Source organism: Adiantum capillus-veneris, chromosome 11 (genome assembly GCF_014529385.1).
Source record: "Adiantum capillus-veneris isolate H3 chromosome 11, ASM1452938v2, whole genome shotgun sequence".
Lineage (NCBI taxonomy): Eukaryota > Viridiplantae > Streptophyta > Polypodiopsida > Polypodiales > Pteridaceae > Adiantum > Adiantum capillus-veneris.
Genome location: NC_140941.1, coordinates 54,153,316 through 54,170,770, shown reverse-complemented (window position 1 = coordinate 54,170,770; position 17,455 = coordinate 54,153,316).

The window sequence follows — 17,455 nt, the reverse complement described above, 5'->3', positions numbered from 1 at the left end:
GGACCGGTGGAGCATCCTCCACCATGGTAAAAAATAGTGGGGTTCGGCATAGGGAAAACTAGGAAGTAGAGGGAGGGCCCTCACGCACAAGCGCCACCCACACCAATGTGTCTTGCCGCAACTACCCAATGCAGTTCCTACACATTCTCCCTTTCTTCCTGCTTACGAGGCAAAGGGAATGCCAATAGCCCTAGCGTAGAGCAACATGAAAACATCTTGTCTTGTCACCACCTAAGCATGTGATTTGTCTTTTTTTTTGTTTGCTTTGCAATACTCTTACAAAGTGAGTTAATTATATTAAAATACCAAAAAGAATTACAAGTATACCATGCTCACAGCGAGCGATGGAATCAAAGAGTCCATAATGTCATGCTCTACAAGGAGTCACCCGATACATAGATATCATTTCAAAACCATATCGGCGATAAGAAAAGAAATGGCATGTGAGAGCGAACCATCACTAAGGAGGATTCACCGCCTCACCCATGGATGCCCGCAACATAGCCGAGAAGATGAGATGGCCACCATGAGAAAGACCATCAATCCCAAGAAAACCAAGATCCACAGTAAAAGGGCACTTGGACTTGAGAATCCACACACCCCTAATACCTGAATTTTATTGTTGGAAGATTGGGAGAACGGGTGTGAGAAATCTTCAAACTTTTCTCACATGTACCCCCATCAAATCTCTCACCATTTCTCCCTTAATCAAGTACAAATACAATAGACAAGGTAACACCACAAACACACACATGCACACAAAAAATAACTCTAATGGTGCTTGTAAGGGAGAAAGATGTTGACACAATTTCTACACACAACATAGCATAAGAGGAGAGAGAAGGAATCTTGCAAGAGAATGGCCTAAAGTGGTAGCCCCCAAGCTCCACAACACCTCTTATGGAGTTGGGTATTTAATTTCTTTATTGACTAAGTTGGTGCCAAAAATTAGAGGCCCCCTTTATTGACTAAGTTGGGTATTAATTTCTTGATTAACTAAATTAGTGCTAAAAATTAGAGGCTGCTCTTTACACTAGAGTTCATGGGTGGTACTTATCACTTATTGCATGAACCTTCGTAGGGTAGGTTCTCACTAACTTTGTACAACGGAAAGGTTCCAATAGAAATATCGTAACATCTCTCCCACCAAGGATAGCAACTATCCTCGGTTGCTTAATAGAGAATCATCTGGGTCGTGAGTGATGGAAACTGTGGAGAAGATTTGGAAAGTTGTGAGAAAAACTTTCCAGCATCCATTTGCCATCTTCTCTAGGGTGGCCCTTATAAGTTAGAAGGTAGCGGTTGTAAACCATGCCAATGCGTGTGGTGGTGGTCTCATGATGATCACTATTTGTGCAAGAATGAGTTGTTCTTCTTGATCTACAAGCGAAGGTGGATCCTCATAGATGTGATGTGTAGGTAAGGATCCTCAAAAAGGTCATAAAAGTCTAATGTGAAAGGCATTGTGAACGTGCAAGTGTGATGGTAAGTTTAAACAAAACGAAACATCATCAATAACATTAGAAATCTTAAAAGGAAGAGAAAAACTTGGAGCAAGCTTTACAAAAATATTGGTGTCAACACTAATCTTTTGGTTTTCAATTTGAAGCATAGCATAATCACCTTTCTTAAACTCATGTGTCCTACGATGTTAATTAGCATGCTTAGTGTAAACTTCCTATGAATGCTTGATAGTAGAATGAACGCTTGCATAAATGTCATGAAAATTTGCAATAAAACCATCAGTAGGATGCACAACATTAGAAAGACGTGAAGCATGAGTAAGAAGGGAATGGCATTTCATACTCAATTGCAGATTTATCTATAGCAAAGTGTCAAAGCATCAGCTACAACATTTTCCTTAGTTTGGTATTGAATGTTGGGTTGAAAAATTTGAACGAAGGCAACCCACTTGATATGCATATCATCTATTAAGGACTCAGATAATAAATACTTGATACTTTGCTGATCATTTTTTATTATCAAATCAACACCCATTAAATAATGCTTCCAAATCTTTAAAGGCTAGACTACAGTTGTTAACCCATTGTCATATATACTGAATTTTAATTTAGAGGGTTTACATTTACGGCTCTCAAATGCGAGTGGATGATTATCTTAGATAGGAAATGCATCAATACCTTTCCCACTAGCATCATTCACAACAACAAGGAATGGTTTATCAAAATCCAGTATTTGTAAAATAGGTGCACTGATTAAAGCATTCTTGAGTGCAACGAATGAGCTTTCTTGTAAATTAGTATATGCATAAGGAGTGCTTTTCTTCAACAGAAGAGTCAAAAAATGAGATTTATAAGCAAAATAATGAATAAACTCCCTGAAATAACAGCAAAGACCAATGAAAGAACGTAGCTCATCTAGATTTAGGTCTAAGCCATGACTAGATAACTTCAATTTTTGTTAGTATACCTACAATGCACACCTGTCACTTTTGCCACCATAATGTATGTTGCACAGTTTGTAAGGCCCCCATATGAGAAGAAGCCAATAGTGCACATATATCTGGTGGATTCCAACTTCCACACTGATGAAGTCAATCTATGATCGTGGATGGCACAACACAAATTTAGGAGTCCAAACTTTGGGTCCAGGACGTAGTGAGAAGTCTCGACTGGGGGGTTTGGATGGCTAGTAGCCTCCCAGTCAACGAAGGAAATTTTTGAAGGAATATTTCTTGATTATTCTAAGGCCATATGTACATGCCATTAGTTCTATGGTCAGTGGCTAGTAATCGATGGGCGGTGGTCGGTGGACAATGGGCTGTGATTGGTGCTCACGGATGGTGGATTGGTAAAGTCAATACCATGCATGCCCCCCCCCCCCCCCCCCCCCCCCCCCCCACACACACACACACTTATCTACCACCCACCCATAGCACTATATAAGGAGGCCATTTCCATGAACCGCGTCTATTAAGGGATAGCCAACCCCTTGTATTCCTACCTACTAGCTCTAGTTGTTTATATCGCAATCTAAGCTCTACCTTGAGAGCACATGGGTGGATGACGCCATCACTTTGTAATAGTGCTAATCTAAAATTTAATTTTTGTAATGAAAATGGCCTACGAACATTGAGAATAGTGGAATTAAGAGAATTATAGTGAGCATTTTTATGAGACTACTTTGAGAACATAGCGGGTGAACTTGATTAGCGGTAGCAACACAACCATTATACTCAATTAACTTGGCATGAACAATACTTTCACAAGAGAGAGAATTAGAGAACATGGCAACAATTGAGGACCAAATTTATGTGGAGCCGGTCCCCCCTCCAATAGGCTTTTGTATCATAGATTCTCCCATAAAGAGAGACTTGGTACAATACAATCTTTGTGTTCCTTGTGACCTAGGTGGTGCTATGAAGATGGAAAGCTTCATGCACCACAAGCATAACATAAACTTTGTAAAAGCATTAACCATCCCCGGCCTCAGTCCCAAGGCCTCAAACACCTTCAAAGGTGGAGAGAGCTAGTGGGGAATGAGGGTAGGGAAGAGGAAGAAGAATCATTCACAGGAGAAAGAAATAGTTCCTCACTTATCATCACTCTTCTTGCTTAGCATAACATAATAGCATAGTAAATGAAGATGGAGAAATTGGAATGCTTAAGCATTGAACCATGGCTCTTGGTTGGATTTGCATTCCAAAGCCAAGAGTGTTGGTGTAGGCTTTCAACTTCTCAACAAGATTGGATAAGGAGATGGAGTTCTTGCACTTGGCACTTCACACAATGAGAGTGTGTGTGAGTGTGTGGGAGAGAGTACACCTTGCAAGCAAGCCCCCTCCTTGCTTGGGTTGATCCCCTCTTCTAGCTCACGCCTGAAGCTCATTGGCTCTCTCAAGCCTAACCAATCACAAGCCTGGGTCCATTCAAGCAGTATGGGTAGTCTTTGGACAAGTTTCCTCCTTTCCCCTTGAAAAGAGAGGACTTGATAAATGCACAAACAATTAATTTAATTAGCTAAATTATCATTGGACCCCTTGAGAGGCCAACCAATAGGCTTTAGGCACACCATGAGGGCAGCATGGAGAGGAATTTGACATGTGTCCTTGTTGCTTCTTTAGACTAGGCTTGCCTTGTGTGAGGGTATGTGTGCTCTCTCTCATGCCCCTATAATGAGGGCTCACCCCCCCATGAGAAGGGATACTTGTTGACTTTTGGAACACCTTAATCCCCTCAAGAACCTCAGTGATGGAGCACCTTAGCACCTTAGTCATTAAGCACCTCAAGCACCTTAGTCGGAAAGCACGATAAGCACCTCAAGCACCTTAGTTAGCAAGCACGACAAGCACCTCAAGCTTGCACCGGGTTCCCACCTCAAGCACAACCCTAGCTTGTCTAAGGTCTAAGGACTTTTACACTAACCATTGGAGGTCTTTAATGGAACTAACCCTAAGGTCTTTCAAGCTCCATTAGCTAGCATTGCTCTTTAACATACCATCTCTCATTTGGACCCATTAACTTTGGCCCCGTGTCGAGATAGATCCATAAGCACATGTCTATATTCTAACTCTTGTTCTCGTTCATTCTCCCACATTAAATGATGAGTTCAATATGATAAAATCATTTGGGCTAGTTACATATTAGATTTTATGATCATTTTTCACTAAGCTACTTTGCATCGTATCTCTCTCTACTCTCCTTCCTACAAGATCCTCTTTTGTTCAACATTTCTTACATGGTATTAGAGTGTTACGTGCTCGTAGCTAAGATTGTACGAGAAGTACTTGTATTCCCTTGAAAAATGTATCCCTTAGTATGTCAGCGTCTTCAAACTTTGATATCAGTGCTAGCTACGCATTTTTCCACTAGCCTTTACGGAAGGCAAGCTTCATGAAACCAACTCCTGTCTGTGGAAATTCAGATTTTTTGCAATTCTAGTTTCATATGAATTATAGGATATAGTGTTGGGGCAAAATGGTTCCAACACAAAGCCTATTGCAACAACTGATCTAGAAAATCCAAGTCTTATAATTCCTCCAAATACTACTCTTCTACGTGCCTAGAAGAAAAGGAATGCAGATGCGTTGTGCGTCATTGTCATATGTGTGATTATGTTCTCACTTTTATTCACTATACCACTAAAGCATAGAAGAGTTAAATAATGAGATCTATAAGCAAAATAATGAACAAAATCCCTAAAATAACAACAAATACTAATGACATATGTAGCTCATGTAGATTTTTAGGTCTGAGCCATGATTCAATAAGTTCAATTTTTGTTAATATACATACAATGCCCACCTGTCACTTTTGCCCACCATAATGTATGTTGCAATTTGTAAGGCCTCCATATGAGAAGAAGCCAATAGTGCACATATATCTAGTGGATTCCAGCTTGCACGTTGATGAAGTCTATCTATGATCGTGGATGGTATGGGACAAATTTAGAAGCCCAAACTTTGGGTCCGAGACGTAGTGATGATGAGAAGTCTTGGATGGGGGGTCTGGGTGGCTAGTAGCCCCTAAGTCTAGGGAGGAAAATTTTGAAGGAATATTCCTTGAATATTCTAAGGCTATATGTACATGCCATTAGTACTATGGTTGGTGGCTAGCGTTCGATGGGTGGTGGTCAGTGGGCCGGTGGACAATGGGCGGCGGTTTGTGCTGACGGATGGTGGGTTGGTACAGTCAATACCACACACACACACACACTTATCTACCACCCACCTTTAGCACTATATAAGGAGTCCATTTCCATGAACCATGGCATCCATATTGAAGGATAACCAACCCCTTGTATTCCTGCCTACTAGATCTAGTTGTTTATATCGCCCTTTAAGCTCTACCTTGAGAGCACATGGGTGGATGACACCATTATTTGTAATAGTGCTAATCTAAGTTTTAATTTTCCACTAAGCTACTTTGCATTGTATCTCTCTCTACTCTCCTTGCTACAAGGTCCAATTTTTGTCAACATTTCTTACGTGGTATCAGATCGTTACGTGTTCGTAGCTAAGATTGTACAAGAAGTAACAGCAATCGATCTAGAAAGCCTGTTGCAACAACCGATCTAGAAAATCCAATTATAATTCCTCCAAATGCTACTCTTCTACGTGACTAGAAGAAAAGGAATGTAGATGCGTCGTGCGTCATTGTCATGTGTGTGATTCTATTCTCACTTTTATTCACTATACCACTAAAGCATAGAAGAGTCAAATAATGAGATTTATAAGAAAAATTATGAACAAACTCCATAAAATAACAACAAAGACCATGAAAGAACATAGCTTCACATGTAGATTTTTAGGTCTAAGCCATGATTCGATAACTTCAATTTTTACGTCTAAGCCATGATTCAATAACTTCAATTTTTGTTAGTATACCTACAATGCCCACCTGTCACTTTTGCCCACCATAGTGTATGTTGCACAATTTGTAAGGCCCCCATGTGAGAAGAAGCCAATAGTGCACATATATCTGGTGGATTCCAGCTTGCACGCTGATGAAGTATAACTGTGATCATGGATGGTACGAGACAAATTTAGAAGCCCAACCTTTGGGTCTGGGTGGCTAGTAGCCCCCCAGTTTAGGGAGGAAAATTATGAAGGAATATTCCTTGAATATTCTAAAGCCATATGTACATGCCATTAGTACTATGGTCGGTGGCTAGTGGTCGATGGGCGGTGGTTAGTGGTCAGTGGACAATGGGTGGTGGTTGGTGCTGATGGATGGTGGGTTGGTATAGTCAATACCACACACACACACGCGTGTGCTTACACTTATCTACCACCCACTCACAGCATTATATAAGGAGGCCATTTTCATGAACCACGACATCCATATTGATGGATAACCGGCCCCTTGTATTCTTGCCTATTTGCTCTAGTTGTTTATATTGCCATCTAAGCTCTACCTTGAGAGCACATGGGTGGATGACGCCATCGCTTTGTAATAGTGTATCTAAATTTTAATTTTCCACTAAGCTACTTTGCATCGTATCTCTCTTTACTCTCCTTGCTACTACAAGATCCTATTTTGTTCAACATTTCATACATGTTATCATACATTTTTCCACTAGCCTTTACGGAAGGCAAGCTTCATGGCACCAACTCTAGTCTGTGGAAATTTAAAGTTTTTGTAATCATGGATTCATATGAATTACTGGATATAGCTTTTAGGGAAAAATGGTTCCAACCCAAAGTCTATTACAACAACTGATCTGGAAAATCCAAGTCTTCTAATTCCTCCAAATGCTACTCTTCTACGTGCCTAGTCATGTGTATGGTTTTGTTCTCACTTTTATTCACTATAACACTAAAGTGCATGAAGCTTAGAGCATATTGGCTCGCTAATATAAGGCGGATAATCACACCAGAATTCAAAATCTGGAAAATCAACTTGCTACTGAGAAACTTGTTGATATAAAGAGAAGTTGCAAGCCATTATCAAGCGAATTAAGGATCTCCAAGATGCAATTAGTTAACATTCATTCGGTTGTCTCTAGAAGATTCAGCTTGGTGTTGCATTTGGATATGATGGTCAAGACTCTGTTTGTTGGTGGTTCTTAGATTCTAAATAGTGGAGCATCCGGATACATGACTAGTAAGAAAGATTGGCATAGTTCCTGGAAGCCTCTAGGACCCCATCAATGTAATTGTTGGGAATAATGTAAAATGTCCAACAAAAGGGTCTGCAACAATTTTGTTTTTAGCAACTAATGAAACTCTCTAATGTGTTATACCTACCACAAATCAAGAAGAATATATTTTTAATTATTGCAATCATTGATCGTGGTCTTGAAGTTCGTTTCAAGTAAATTGGAGCAGAAATATTGGATTGTCAAGACAATACATTGGGAAAATGAGTAAGACGCAAAAATATTTACGATCTTTTTGCACTTACGGTAACTATAGAAAAAGGTACAACTCAGTTATGGCATGAGAGATTTGATCACCTAAGTATTCTTGTGCTAAAAGAGATGCAGAGATCTGGGTGGTTGCACACATGCCTCAAATCTTAGATATGAACGATTAAGCTTGGGGGGTGCACTATGTAATCATGTTAATATACCGCATGAGTTTGGGAGGGTTTTCTAATTGCAAACTTTGTTAACAAATTAACATGAAGACATTAACAAAAGGGGTTTTAATAGTCCATTTTGAAAAAAAACCCCTAAAATAAGGGTTCATTTTTTTCATTCAAACATATTAAAAAAATAAGTTTTTTGATTATCTCATGAACGCACGTTATATAGGGGGGTTCTAAATATTACATCACCCAAGAAAGTATGTGAGGCTTGCATGATGATCAAGCAACAAAGGAAGGCATTTCCACGAGAAATTAATAATTGAGCACAGTCTCCTTTAGATTTGGTACATGCGGATCTACTTCTGCTTTGGTTGGTTCTTTCTATTTTTTGATATTAGTCGACGACTTTAGTAGAAAGGTGGGGTGTAATTCATTCGTGAGAAGTCTAAAGGTTTTGGAAAATTTAAAGTGTGGCACAAGCTTGTAAAAAATAAGACACGAAAGAAGGTCAAGAAACTTCACACGGATAAAGGAGGAAAATTTATTTCAAATGAATTCAAAAACTACTGCAATGAGCATGGCACCAAGTGTCACTTTACTACTGCTGACACACCACAACAGAATGGAGTTGTAGAACATTGCAATCAGATTGTGGTAGAGATGACACAATGCATACTCAAAGCCAAGAATATGACCGATTCCTTTTGGGCTGAAGCAGTATATACAATAGTTTATATCCCCAATCTAAGCTACAAAAAGGCTTTGAAAGAAAAAACACCTCAAGAAGCATATTCTAGTAAGAAACTATCAGTCTTGCATTTTAGAACTTTTGGGTGTTTCTGTTATGCATATGTTCCTGATTTTAGAAGAATAAAGTTAGAAGCCAAAAGCAAGAAGTGTGTATTTCTAAGATATGCTGAAGATTCTAAGGTATACATGTGTACATTCCAAAGCCAAACAAGATACACACTAGTTGTGATGTGGTATTTGAAGAAGGGCCACATTCGGTTGAGAAAAGAGTTTGGTCCACTTTCTCATCAAACATCAAAATAACCCAGCTTGTGTCAGATCAAAGTCAGGAAAAAAGAGGAGGAGTTGTCTCATGATGACAACTCAAGCAAAACTAGCCAACCTATTGTAGCATCACAGGAGAAGCCACTACCAAAGTGGGATCAATAGCTCTTTGATGATTGAAATCCTCATGTTCACAATCCTCGTGAAGAAGAGGATGGTCTGCAAAGATCAAAGAGAATAGAGGAGCAAAAATGAACCTCCAAACACATCATCTACATGGCTCTAATGACTGAAATTGTGGGCTCTATCAAGGAGCCAGTGTCTATCAAAGAGGCCATGGTTAATCCAAAGTGGAAAGAAGCAATGCAGTCAGAGTATGACAACATAATAAAAAATGACACATGAAAAATAGTGGATTGGCCACCAAAGAAGAAGGTCATCCACACCATATGGGTTTACAAAGTCAAACACAAGTTTGATGGCTCGTTGGAAAAGTACCAAGCAGGGCTACTAACACAAGCGTTTTCACAAATTGAATGGTTTGATATGAGTGAAACCTTTGCTCTTACACCTTGAATGACCACTATTTGCCTTGTACTTGCTCTTACTACTATCTTTTGTTCAATTCCTTTCCAAATGGATATAGTATCCACCTTCTTTAATGGACTTCTCAAGGAGGTGGTTTATGTAGAGCAACCACCAGTGTTTGAGTCGCCCCATTCAAAAGGGAAGGTTTGTACGTTGAAAAAGGCTTTATATGGCCTAAAGCAATCACCAAGAGCATGGTATGTCAGGATAGAAAGTTTTTTCAAAAATCTTTGCTTTAAAAGGAGTGTGCTTCCAATGCAAATTTGTATGTACTAAGAGAGAAAGGAAAGCAGGTCATCGTTATCTTGTATGTAGATGACTTAAGTATCTAGATGATCATGAAGAGCTAAAAAAAAAAAACTCAAAGTATTTGGGATGATGGATTGTAAACATGTGAGCACTCCAATGGAGGTGAATGTGAAACTCTCCGTGGAGAATTCTTCTCCCTTAGTCGAGATAAAGAAGTACAGGAAGCTTGTGGGAAGTTTAATTTCCTTATGTAATACCAGACCAAATACTTGTTTTGCAATTGGTGTTTTGAGTAGGTTTTCCAACCAGCCTAGGAAATTTCATTGGAAACCGGGCATGCATGTTCTAAAGTATATTAAAGGTACTTTGGGCCATGGCATATTATAAGGCATTGGCACAAATACCCTAAGTGGGTATTGTGACTCTGATTGGGCAGGAGCTTGTGATTCTGAAAACTCAGTTTTGGATAATGTTTCTCACTTGGTTTTGGAGTGTCTTCTTGGATTAACAAGAAGCAACCAACCGTCGCTCTTTCTTCAATAGAAGCACAATATAAAGCTATTGTTTTGCAACAAATTGAGATTTATGCAAAAATGTTTTATTAGGTTAATGTCTCTGTCTTTCTTTGCTTTCAATACGTTGTCAGGAGTTTTTTGGAGCAAGGGATTTCGCATATGTACATACACATGCATGGTGCATCAAATAAAGGATTGCCCATTTTCCTTAGCCAGGTGGTTATGTGGGGCCCACATGTGTACAGGTAGGACAACATGTACATAGTGCAGCGATTTTCACTATTACCAGTACCAGTGTGTTTTTTATACAATAATGAGGAGTTGGTAGCGCGTAAAACTTCTCGAGGAAGCTATCCGCGGGTCGACGACGTGAGGTCAGCAGGTGCGTCAGATGGCATCTAGTGGCGTCAGGAGGGCGAACGAGGTCAATATTTGCACGCGGATGAGGACGGACACAACGTGGGTGTTTGCTTGTGAGAATTATGCAGAAAGGTCATCATGAGGACCTTTTTTTGGGGCCACTTCACGTGGTGGCGAGATGCATTATTGGAAAAAAGCTGAGTGCCAGGTGTGAGAATGATGCAAAAAGGTGACAACTATGCACTGCGAGGTCAGTTTTTGGCCTGTTCGGGGTCCGTTTGAGGTCATCTAAAAGGCCAAGGGTGCCCAACTAATAAGGCTAAGTGTGGGAACTGAAAAAACTGAGAGAAGACCAGGAAAAAACGTGGAGAAGAGAGGAGGAACAGCCGTAGGTGTGTTTTTGCCCATTTTGGAGCCTGTTTTGGCCGTAAACTGCTCATCCGAGGTCGGATTTGAGCACTTTGACATTGTAGACTGGGGTTTTGGGCCGTTCCGGACGCGATGGCGCTGTCCATTTTGCCAAATTCCTCACTCTTTTCCTGTTGTTTTTCTGTGTAAGTTCCTCCTATGAGCGAAGTTTCTGCTCCAGTTTGTGATTGTATCTGGCTTCTTTCACCCATAGTGTGTGAGCTATTTGCCCCATTGGTGTTGGCCCAAGCTCAATTGTATCTAAACATCAGAAATTCTCCTCTTTTGAGCTGAGTTTTTTGGGTGTGTGTGTGTGTGTGTGTGTCTGTGTGGAGTGGGCAAGTGGATAGTCTCTCTCCTCTCACTCCAGAGGTGTGTTCCCTGTCTCGGCCAGGTGTGTTGTCTAAGCCGAGTGGTGCCCCATAGTGTGTGTGTGTATCTTCCCAAGAGTGTGTGACGGGTCGTTATAGAGGCGCTGTGTGTGTTTTCATCCCGCTTACATTCTTTTGGTGCCCCCACGGAGGATCTTCTTCGAGTACCTTCTGCTTCGAGCTTCGGGATTACAGGTTGCAGGTTGCAGATTACAGGTTACAGGTTACAGGTTACAGGAACAGGGACAGGGACAGGTACAGTTGATTCACACAGGTACAGGTAGCTGGAGTACAGTGATGTCACTTGCAGCTGTTGTGGGAATGCATCACTTGGCGCCTATTTGAGCGCATTGTCTGTTGGATTGTACGTTACTTGTGGAAACTGCCATTGTACGCCTTTGTGGAGCCATATATGGTTTTATTTGGCAGTCCCAGCCATTTCTGAGACTTGGTCTGGAAGATAGTCATTTCTGAGACTTGACTATACGCGATTTGCATTAGCTTTCGTGTGAGGGTCGATAGCGTGAGGTTTTTATTGAGCTGGGGGATTCTCAAATGTGGAGATCCTTTCGGTGATACAGGTAGCTGGAGCACCCTTTTCGTGACCTCGCCATAGGCTATGTACTAGTGAGTCCTACTTGATGCTCGGGTTCTATTGTTGACAGTTTATGCGTACATAGACAGTCTATATTTTGGGTTCCTACTGCTCTACTTCTGGGGAAACTCTGTCGAAATTTTCCCAAGTTATGATGGCTGGTTTTTTGGTATTTTGAGCCAATTATGCTGTTATGCTGCTGAAATTTTGGCAAAATCAGAGGTTGAGTCAGGTGTGCCTTCTTGGGAGCTTCATGGTTGGCTTTAATGGATGATCAAAATGGCCCTCAGTTCACTCCTTTTCATTTAACTCAAAGAATTCAGATTAATGTTCATGTGTCCAGGAAGATCTTTTTCCAGCAGCGCATAGTCTTTATGTTTGGGCCAAGAAGATTGAGAGAGATCCTGGAATGTCCTTTGCCTGTTGTCATTCCGATGATCAACTATGAAAACTCATTTGATGTGCATGTGTTTGTTCTTATCTAAAGTTGAGCTCCATTGAAGTTTCTAGGGATTGGGAAGTGAAAAGTTTTGGGTTCTTGCACGTGTGTTCGAAGGGGTTCTCAAAGCATCATAATTTGGGTAGCCATGGCTTTCTCTTATCCCGAGTTTCATGGAAGAAGTGATGAAGATGTGGAAGAATTTTTGGAAAAGATGGAGGTTGCCTGCATTAGCAACCAGATTCATGACCCTACGCAAATGTTACGCCTTCTCCAAATTTGTTTGAAGAGTGATGCACGAGCTTGGTCCAAAGCATTTGAAGAGGAGTTGCGTATGGCTGATCCACCTATAAGATTGAGTTGGGACAATCTAAGGCATGGATTGGAAGTGGAGTTTGTGAAGATAGAAGACCCTGACAAAGTGTGGCAAGAAGTACAGGCTTTGGTGCAAAAGGAAGGTGAGCCAGTAGATGCGTACATACGTAAGTTTTCATTGGCATGGGAGCGAATGTGCAAGGCTTTAGCACCACAGGTACCCCCGCCTGACATGATGAAGAAGGACAGGTTCTTGGCTGGTCTTTGGGAGAATATACGTTGGAGAGTGGAGCTAAAGAAGCCTAGGACATATGAAGATGCACTAGAGGTAGCAAGGAACAAAGAGTGGAAGCTGAGGAAAATGAGCCAGTTAGGGGTGGAGTCTTTGCCAATGAGGTCTGAATTTCAGCCTATAGAGTCTTTACAAGGGCGCATGTCAGGGGTTCATCATGAACCAGTGGTTCCTGTTACTACTCAGGTTATGCCAGCAGTGGTCACTACAGCAGTGCAAGATGATGGCCTAAGGCAAGACATGAGGCAAGTGGTTGATCTGATGAAGAATCTCAGCCTAAACATGCTAGGTCAAGTGGGAAATAATCGAGGTCGAGGGCGGTTTGCAAATCAGCCAGGAGGTGAAGAAAGACCTAGGAATGGTGCTGGACAAAGTAATAGTAGGTTTTGGAGGCAGACGCCCACATGTTATAATTGTGGAGAGTTGGGTCACATCAGCCCGCAATGTGATAAGCCACCAAGGATGGGGGGAAACATGTATCCATTGCCAAGACAGGTGCTAACTAGGTCAAATGATTATGGCATCGAAATTAAGGGAGACGAAGGAACCAGTGGACTGACCCAGGAGGAAAAAGGGAAGACAAAAGTGCTAAGTGTAGTCACCTTGGAGAAGGCATCAAAGCTAGAGGATACATTAGTGATGCCTATTGGGAAGAGGACCACAGAGGATAAGGAAGGAAGAAGTGCCTCAGGTCCTAGTAAGAAGAAAGGAAAGAGCCATGAAGGCGAGGATGTCAAGGCCAAGAGGAAAAGGAGAGCTCGTCGAAAGTTTCATGTTTCAGATTTTCCACTAGGGGATGGGCAATTAAGCTATGACTTGAAGGAGGATCTGACGAGCAGGAAGGCAGATGTTACTTTTGGGCAGCTTATAGAGATGGTGCCTAAGCTAAAGCGACAGTGGAAGAGGATGGTTAACCCAATGGAGAAAGAGCCAGAGAGAGGTTCAGTGAAGGTGTTGGCAATGGACGAGCTACCAGACATTTGTCCAATAGTAGATGTGTGGCATAAAAGGAAAAATTTGGGACAAGGTTATGTGGATGGCGGAGCCCAAATATGCGTCATAACACACTCATGCGTTGAGAAGATGGGTCTCACAGTGGCTGGGGTGTCAGGTTTTCGGATCAGATTGGCAAACCATCAAAAAGTAAAATGCTTGGGTGTTGTAAAGAGCTTAGAAGTGGAGGCATATGATGCAAAGGCAGTGGTTGATTTTCATGTGATGCCAGCAGGGTTGGGAGCATATCCTATTATACTGGGCAGACCGTGGTTACGTGCAGTGGGAGCTGTTCAAGATTGGCGACATGGTACAATTAGCCTCTATGGAAAGACAGGTACCAAGAAGCTTTATAATATGGACACAAGGAAACGATTAGAGGAGCTTTATGAAGATGAGGATGAGTCTAGTGATGAAGACTCTTCCACGGTGACAGATGAGGACAGTGATAGCACTACCAGCAGTGATGAGGATGTTGATGTTGCATTTCTTTTGATGGATAAAGAAATCCAGGAGTGTGGTTTAGTCGCATTTGCGAATGAAGTTGAAGATGAAAGTGAAGGACCTTATGAAGTGATTGAAGGGCTGATGCAAACCAAGGTTGAGTTGTCAAAAAAGCAGGAATTAATGACGCAAATGATTAGTGGAGACCTCTCAGCTATGGAGAAGGATATATTTTTGCATATGCTGGCTAGTTTTCCTGATTTGTTCATTACTTCATATGAAGAGATCAGAGGGTTCAAGGGCGAAGAGATGCATATAGAGCTGAAAGAAGGTTCTAAGCCAGTGCGGCAAAGGCTAAGAAGGATGGGTCAAGAGCAAATGGAAGCCTTGCGGGAAGAGGTGGACAAGTTATTGAAGGCAGGGTTCATAGTCCCCGTGGAGACCACAGAATGGGTGAGTCCAGTAGTAGTCAGTCCAAAGAAGGATGGGAAGTGGAGGATTTGTGTAGATTTTAAGCCCTTAAACGCAGCCACAAAGAAGAACCCATATCCTCTTCCATTCATCGATCAGATCTTGGATTCAGTGGCAGGTTATGAGAGGTACAGTGTGTGTGATGGTTTTTCAGGCTATTTTCAATTGAAGATTGCTCTTAAAGACCGCACAAAGACAACTTTTATTATGCCATGGGGCTGCTATTGCTACACAGTGTTGCCGTTTGGGTTGTCAAATGGACCATCTTTCTATCAAGAAAGAGCAAATTGGGTGCTGGAACCATTCATTGGTAGTTGTGTTAAGGCTTTTATGGACGACTTCTGTGTCTATAGCAGTAGGGCTGAGCATCATGAGAAGTTGCAGATGGTATTGGCTCGATATGATGAATGTGGAGGACAACTAAATCCAAAGAAATGTCATCTAGCACAGCCAAGGGTGAAGTTATTGGGCCATATGGTGTCAGAAAATGGCATTGAGGCTGATCCAGATAAGGTGAAGTCTATTATTCTTCTTCCATCACCTATGAGTACGAAGCAATTGGCAACCTTTATACACAAAGTGAAGTACATGGCACGGTTTATTCCATTGTCTTCACAGCTTCTTTATCCATTACAACAAGTGGCAAAGCATGATCCATTGCAATGGGATGACAAGTGTGAAGAAGTGTTTCAAGAGGTGAAAGAGGTGTTAGGGGGGTTGTCAGCCATGCAGGCTCCTGATTGGGAGAAAGTTTTTTATGTAAATCCATCAGTAGGGGATGATGCCATTGGAGCCATGCTATTGCAAAAGGGGAAGGGCAGCCATTATATGAGGCCAGTGTATTGTGCAAGCCGAGTGAAGTTGGTAGCGGAGAGAAAGTTATCGGACGTAGAGCTAGTGATGGCTAGTGTAATATTTGCTTGTCGACGATTTCGTCATTACTTGCTACCACGGCCTTTTGTTTTCTTGACGAGTTATGCCTTTTTGCCACAGTTAATTAATGGTATTAACATGTCAAATGTGGTGAAGAAATGGGTAATTGAGCTGCAAGAGTTTGAGTTCTCTTTTCTAGTGGAAGATAGTACAAGGGCTACCCTAGCTGATTTGTTGACCTACAAGGAGAATCCCCTTATTGTTAAGGAAGAGGTGGTGAGAAAGGTAGTTGAAGAAGTGCCACAGATCAGCAATGCACATGTGTTGTTCTTTGATGGTTCATACAGAAAGAGCCATGATGCAGCTTCAGGGGGTATAGCACTTTATGATCCAGAGGGGAAGCTAGTATGCAAGAGAGGGTTCAAATTGGATGCGCACAGTAACAATGAGGCTGAATATGCTACATTGGAAGCCGGATTACACATTTGTTTGAAGCATGGGGTCGAAGGTTGAGCATAAAAGGTGATGCCTTGTTAGTGGTGAAGCAAGTGTTGGGTGTGTGGAAGAGCAAGAACACCTCATTGAAGGAAATGTGCTTCAGAATTAAAGGCCTGTTAAAAAAGTTTGAAGCATGGAGTATCAGACACATTGAACGTGCTCTAAATGGAGAGGCACATGAAGCAGCTCAAGGCATGATTGGGGAGCTATTTGTGTTGAGGACCACTTTACCTCTTTATCATGGCCGGGAAAGTTTGGCTCAAGAAGAGGAGTTTTTGCTAACAGGAATCATTCCAAAGGAGATTCAGAAGTCTAAGAAGTATGGCTTTGTGCGTAGAGCATACAGGTACAAATTGATTGGTGATGTCTTATACATGAAAGGGGCTGATCTCGTGTCGAGACGTGTACCTTGGCGGGAGGAGCTTTACAGAGTGTTGGAAGAGAATCACGAAGGCGCATGTGGTGGCCATTTTGCTCTAAAGATCACCTTGCATAAGATTTTGCAAGAGGGGTATGTATGGCCTAGTTTGCACAAGGATGTTCACCATTGGTGTAGGTCTTGCAATAGGTGTCAAGCATTTGGGAAGAGAGTGTTGAAGCCAGAGCTACGAAAAACCATTATGGCGTTTGATGTGTTTGAAAAGTGGGGGATTGATGCAATAGGCCCGTTACCTATCACAAGCAGGGGCAAAAGCTATATCTTGACGGCAGTGGACTATCTCTCTAGATGGGCAGAGGCTATAGCAGTAAAACAGATCACTGCAAAGGATGTGGCAAAATTTGTGTATGATGAAATATGTTGCAAGTTTGGGGTGCCACTGGAGTTACTTTCAGATAAGGGGCCTGGCTTTAGAGCTAAACTGCTAGATTTTTTATGTGTAAAGATGAAGATTAGGCACCAGCATACCACTCCTTATTACCCGCAGTGTAATGGCTTGAATGAAAGATTCAATGGTGAGTTGGTACAGATTCTTTCGAAAGTGACAGAACACCAAGGAAAGAATTGGGATTTGGAATTGCCTAGTGCATTATGGGCTTA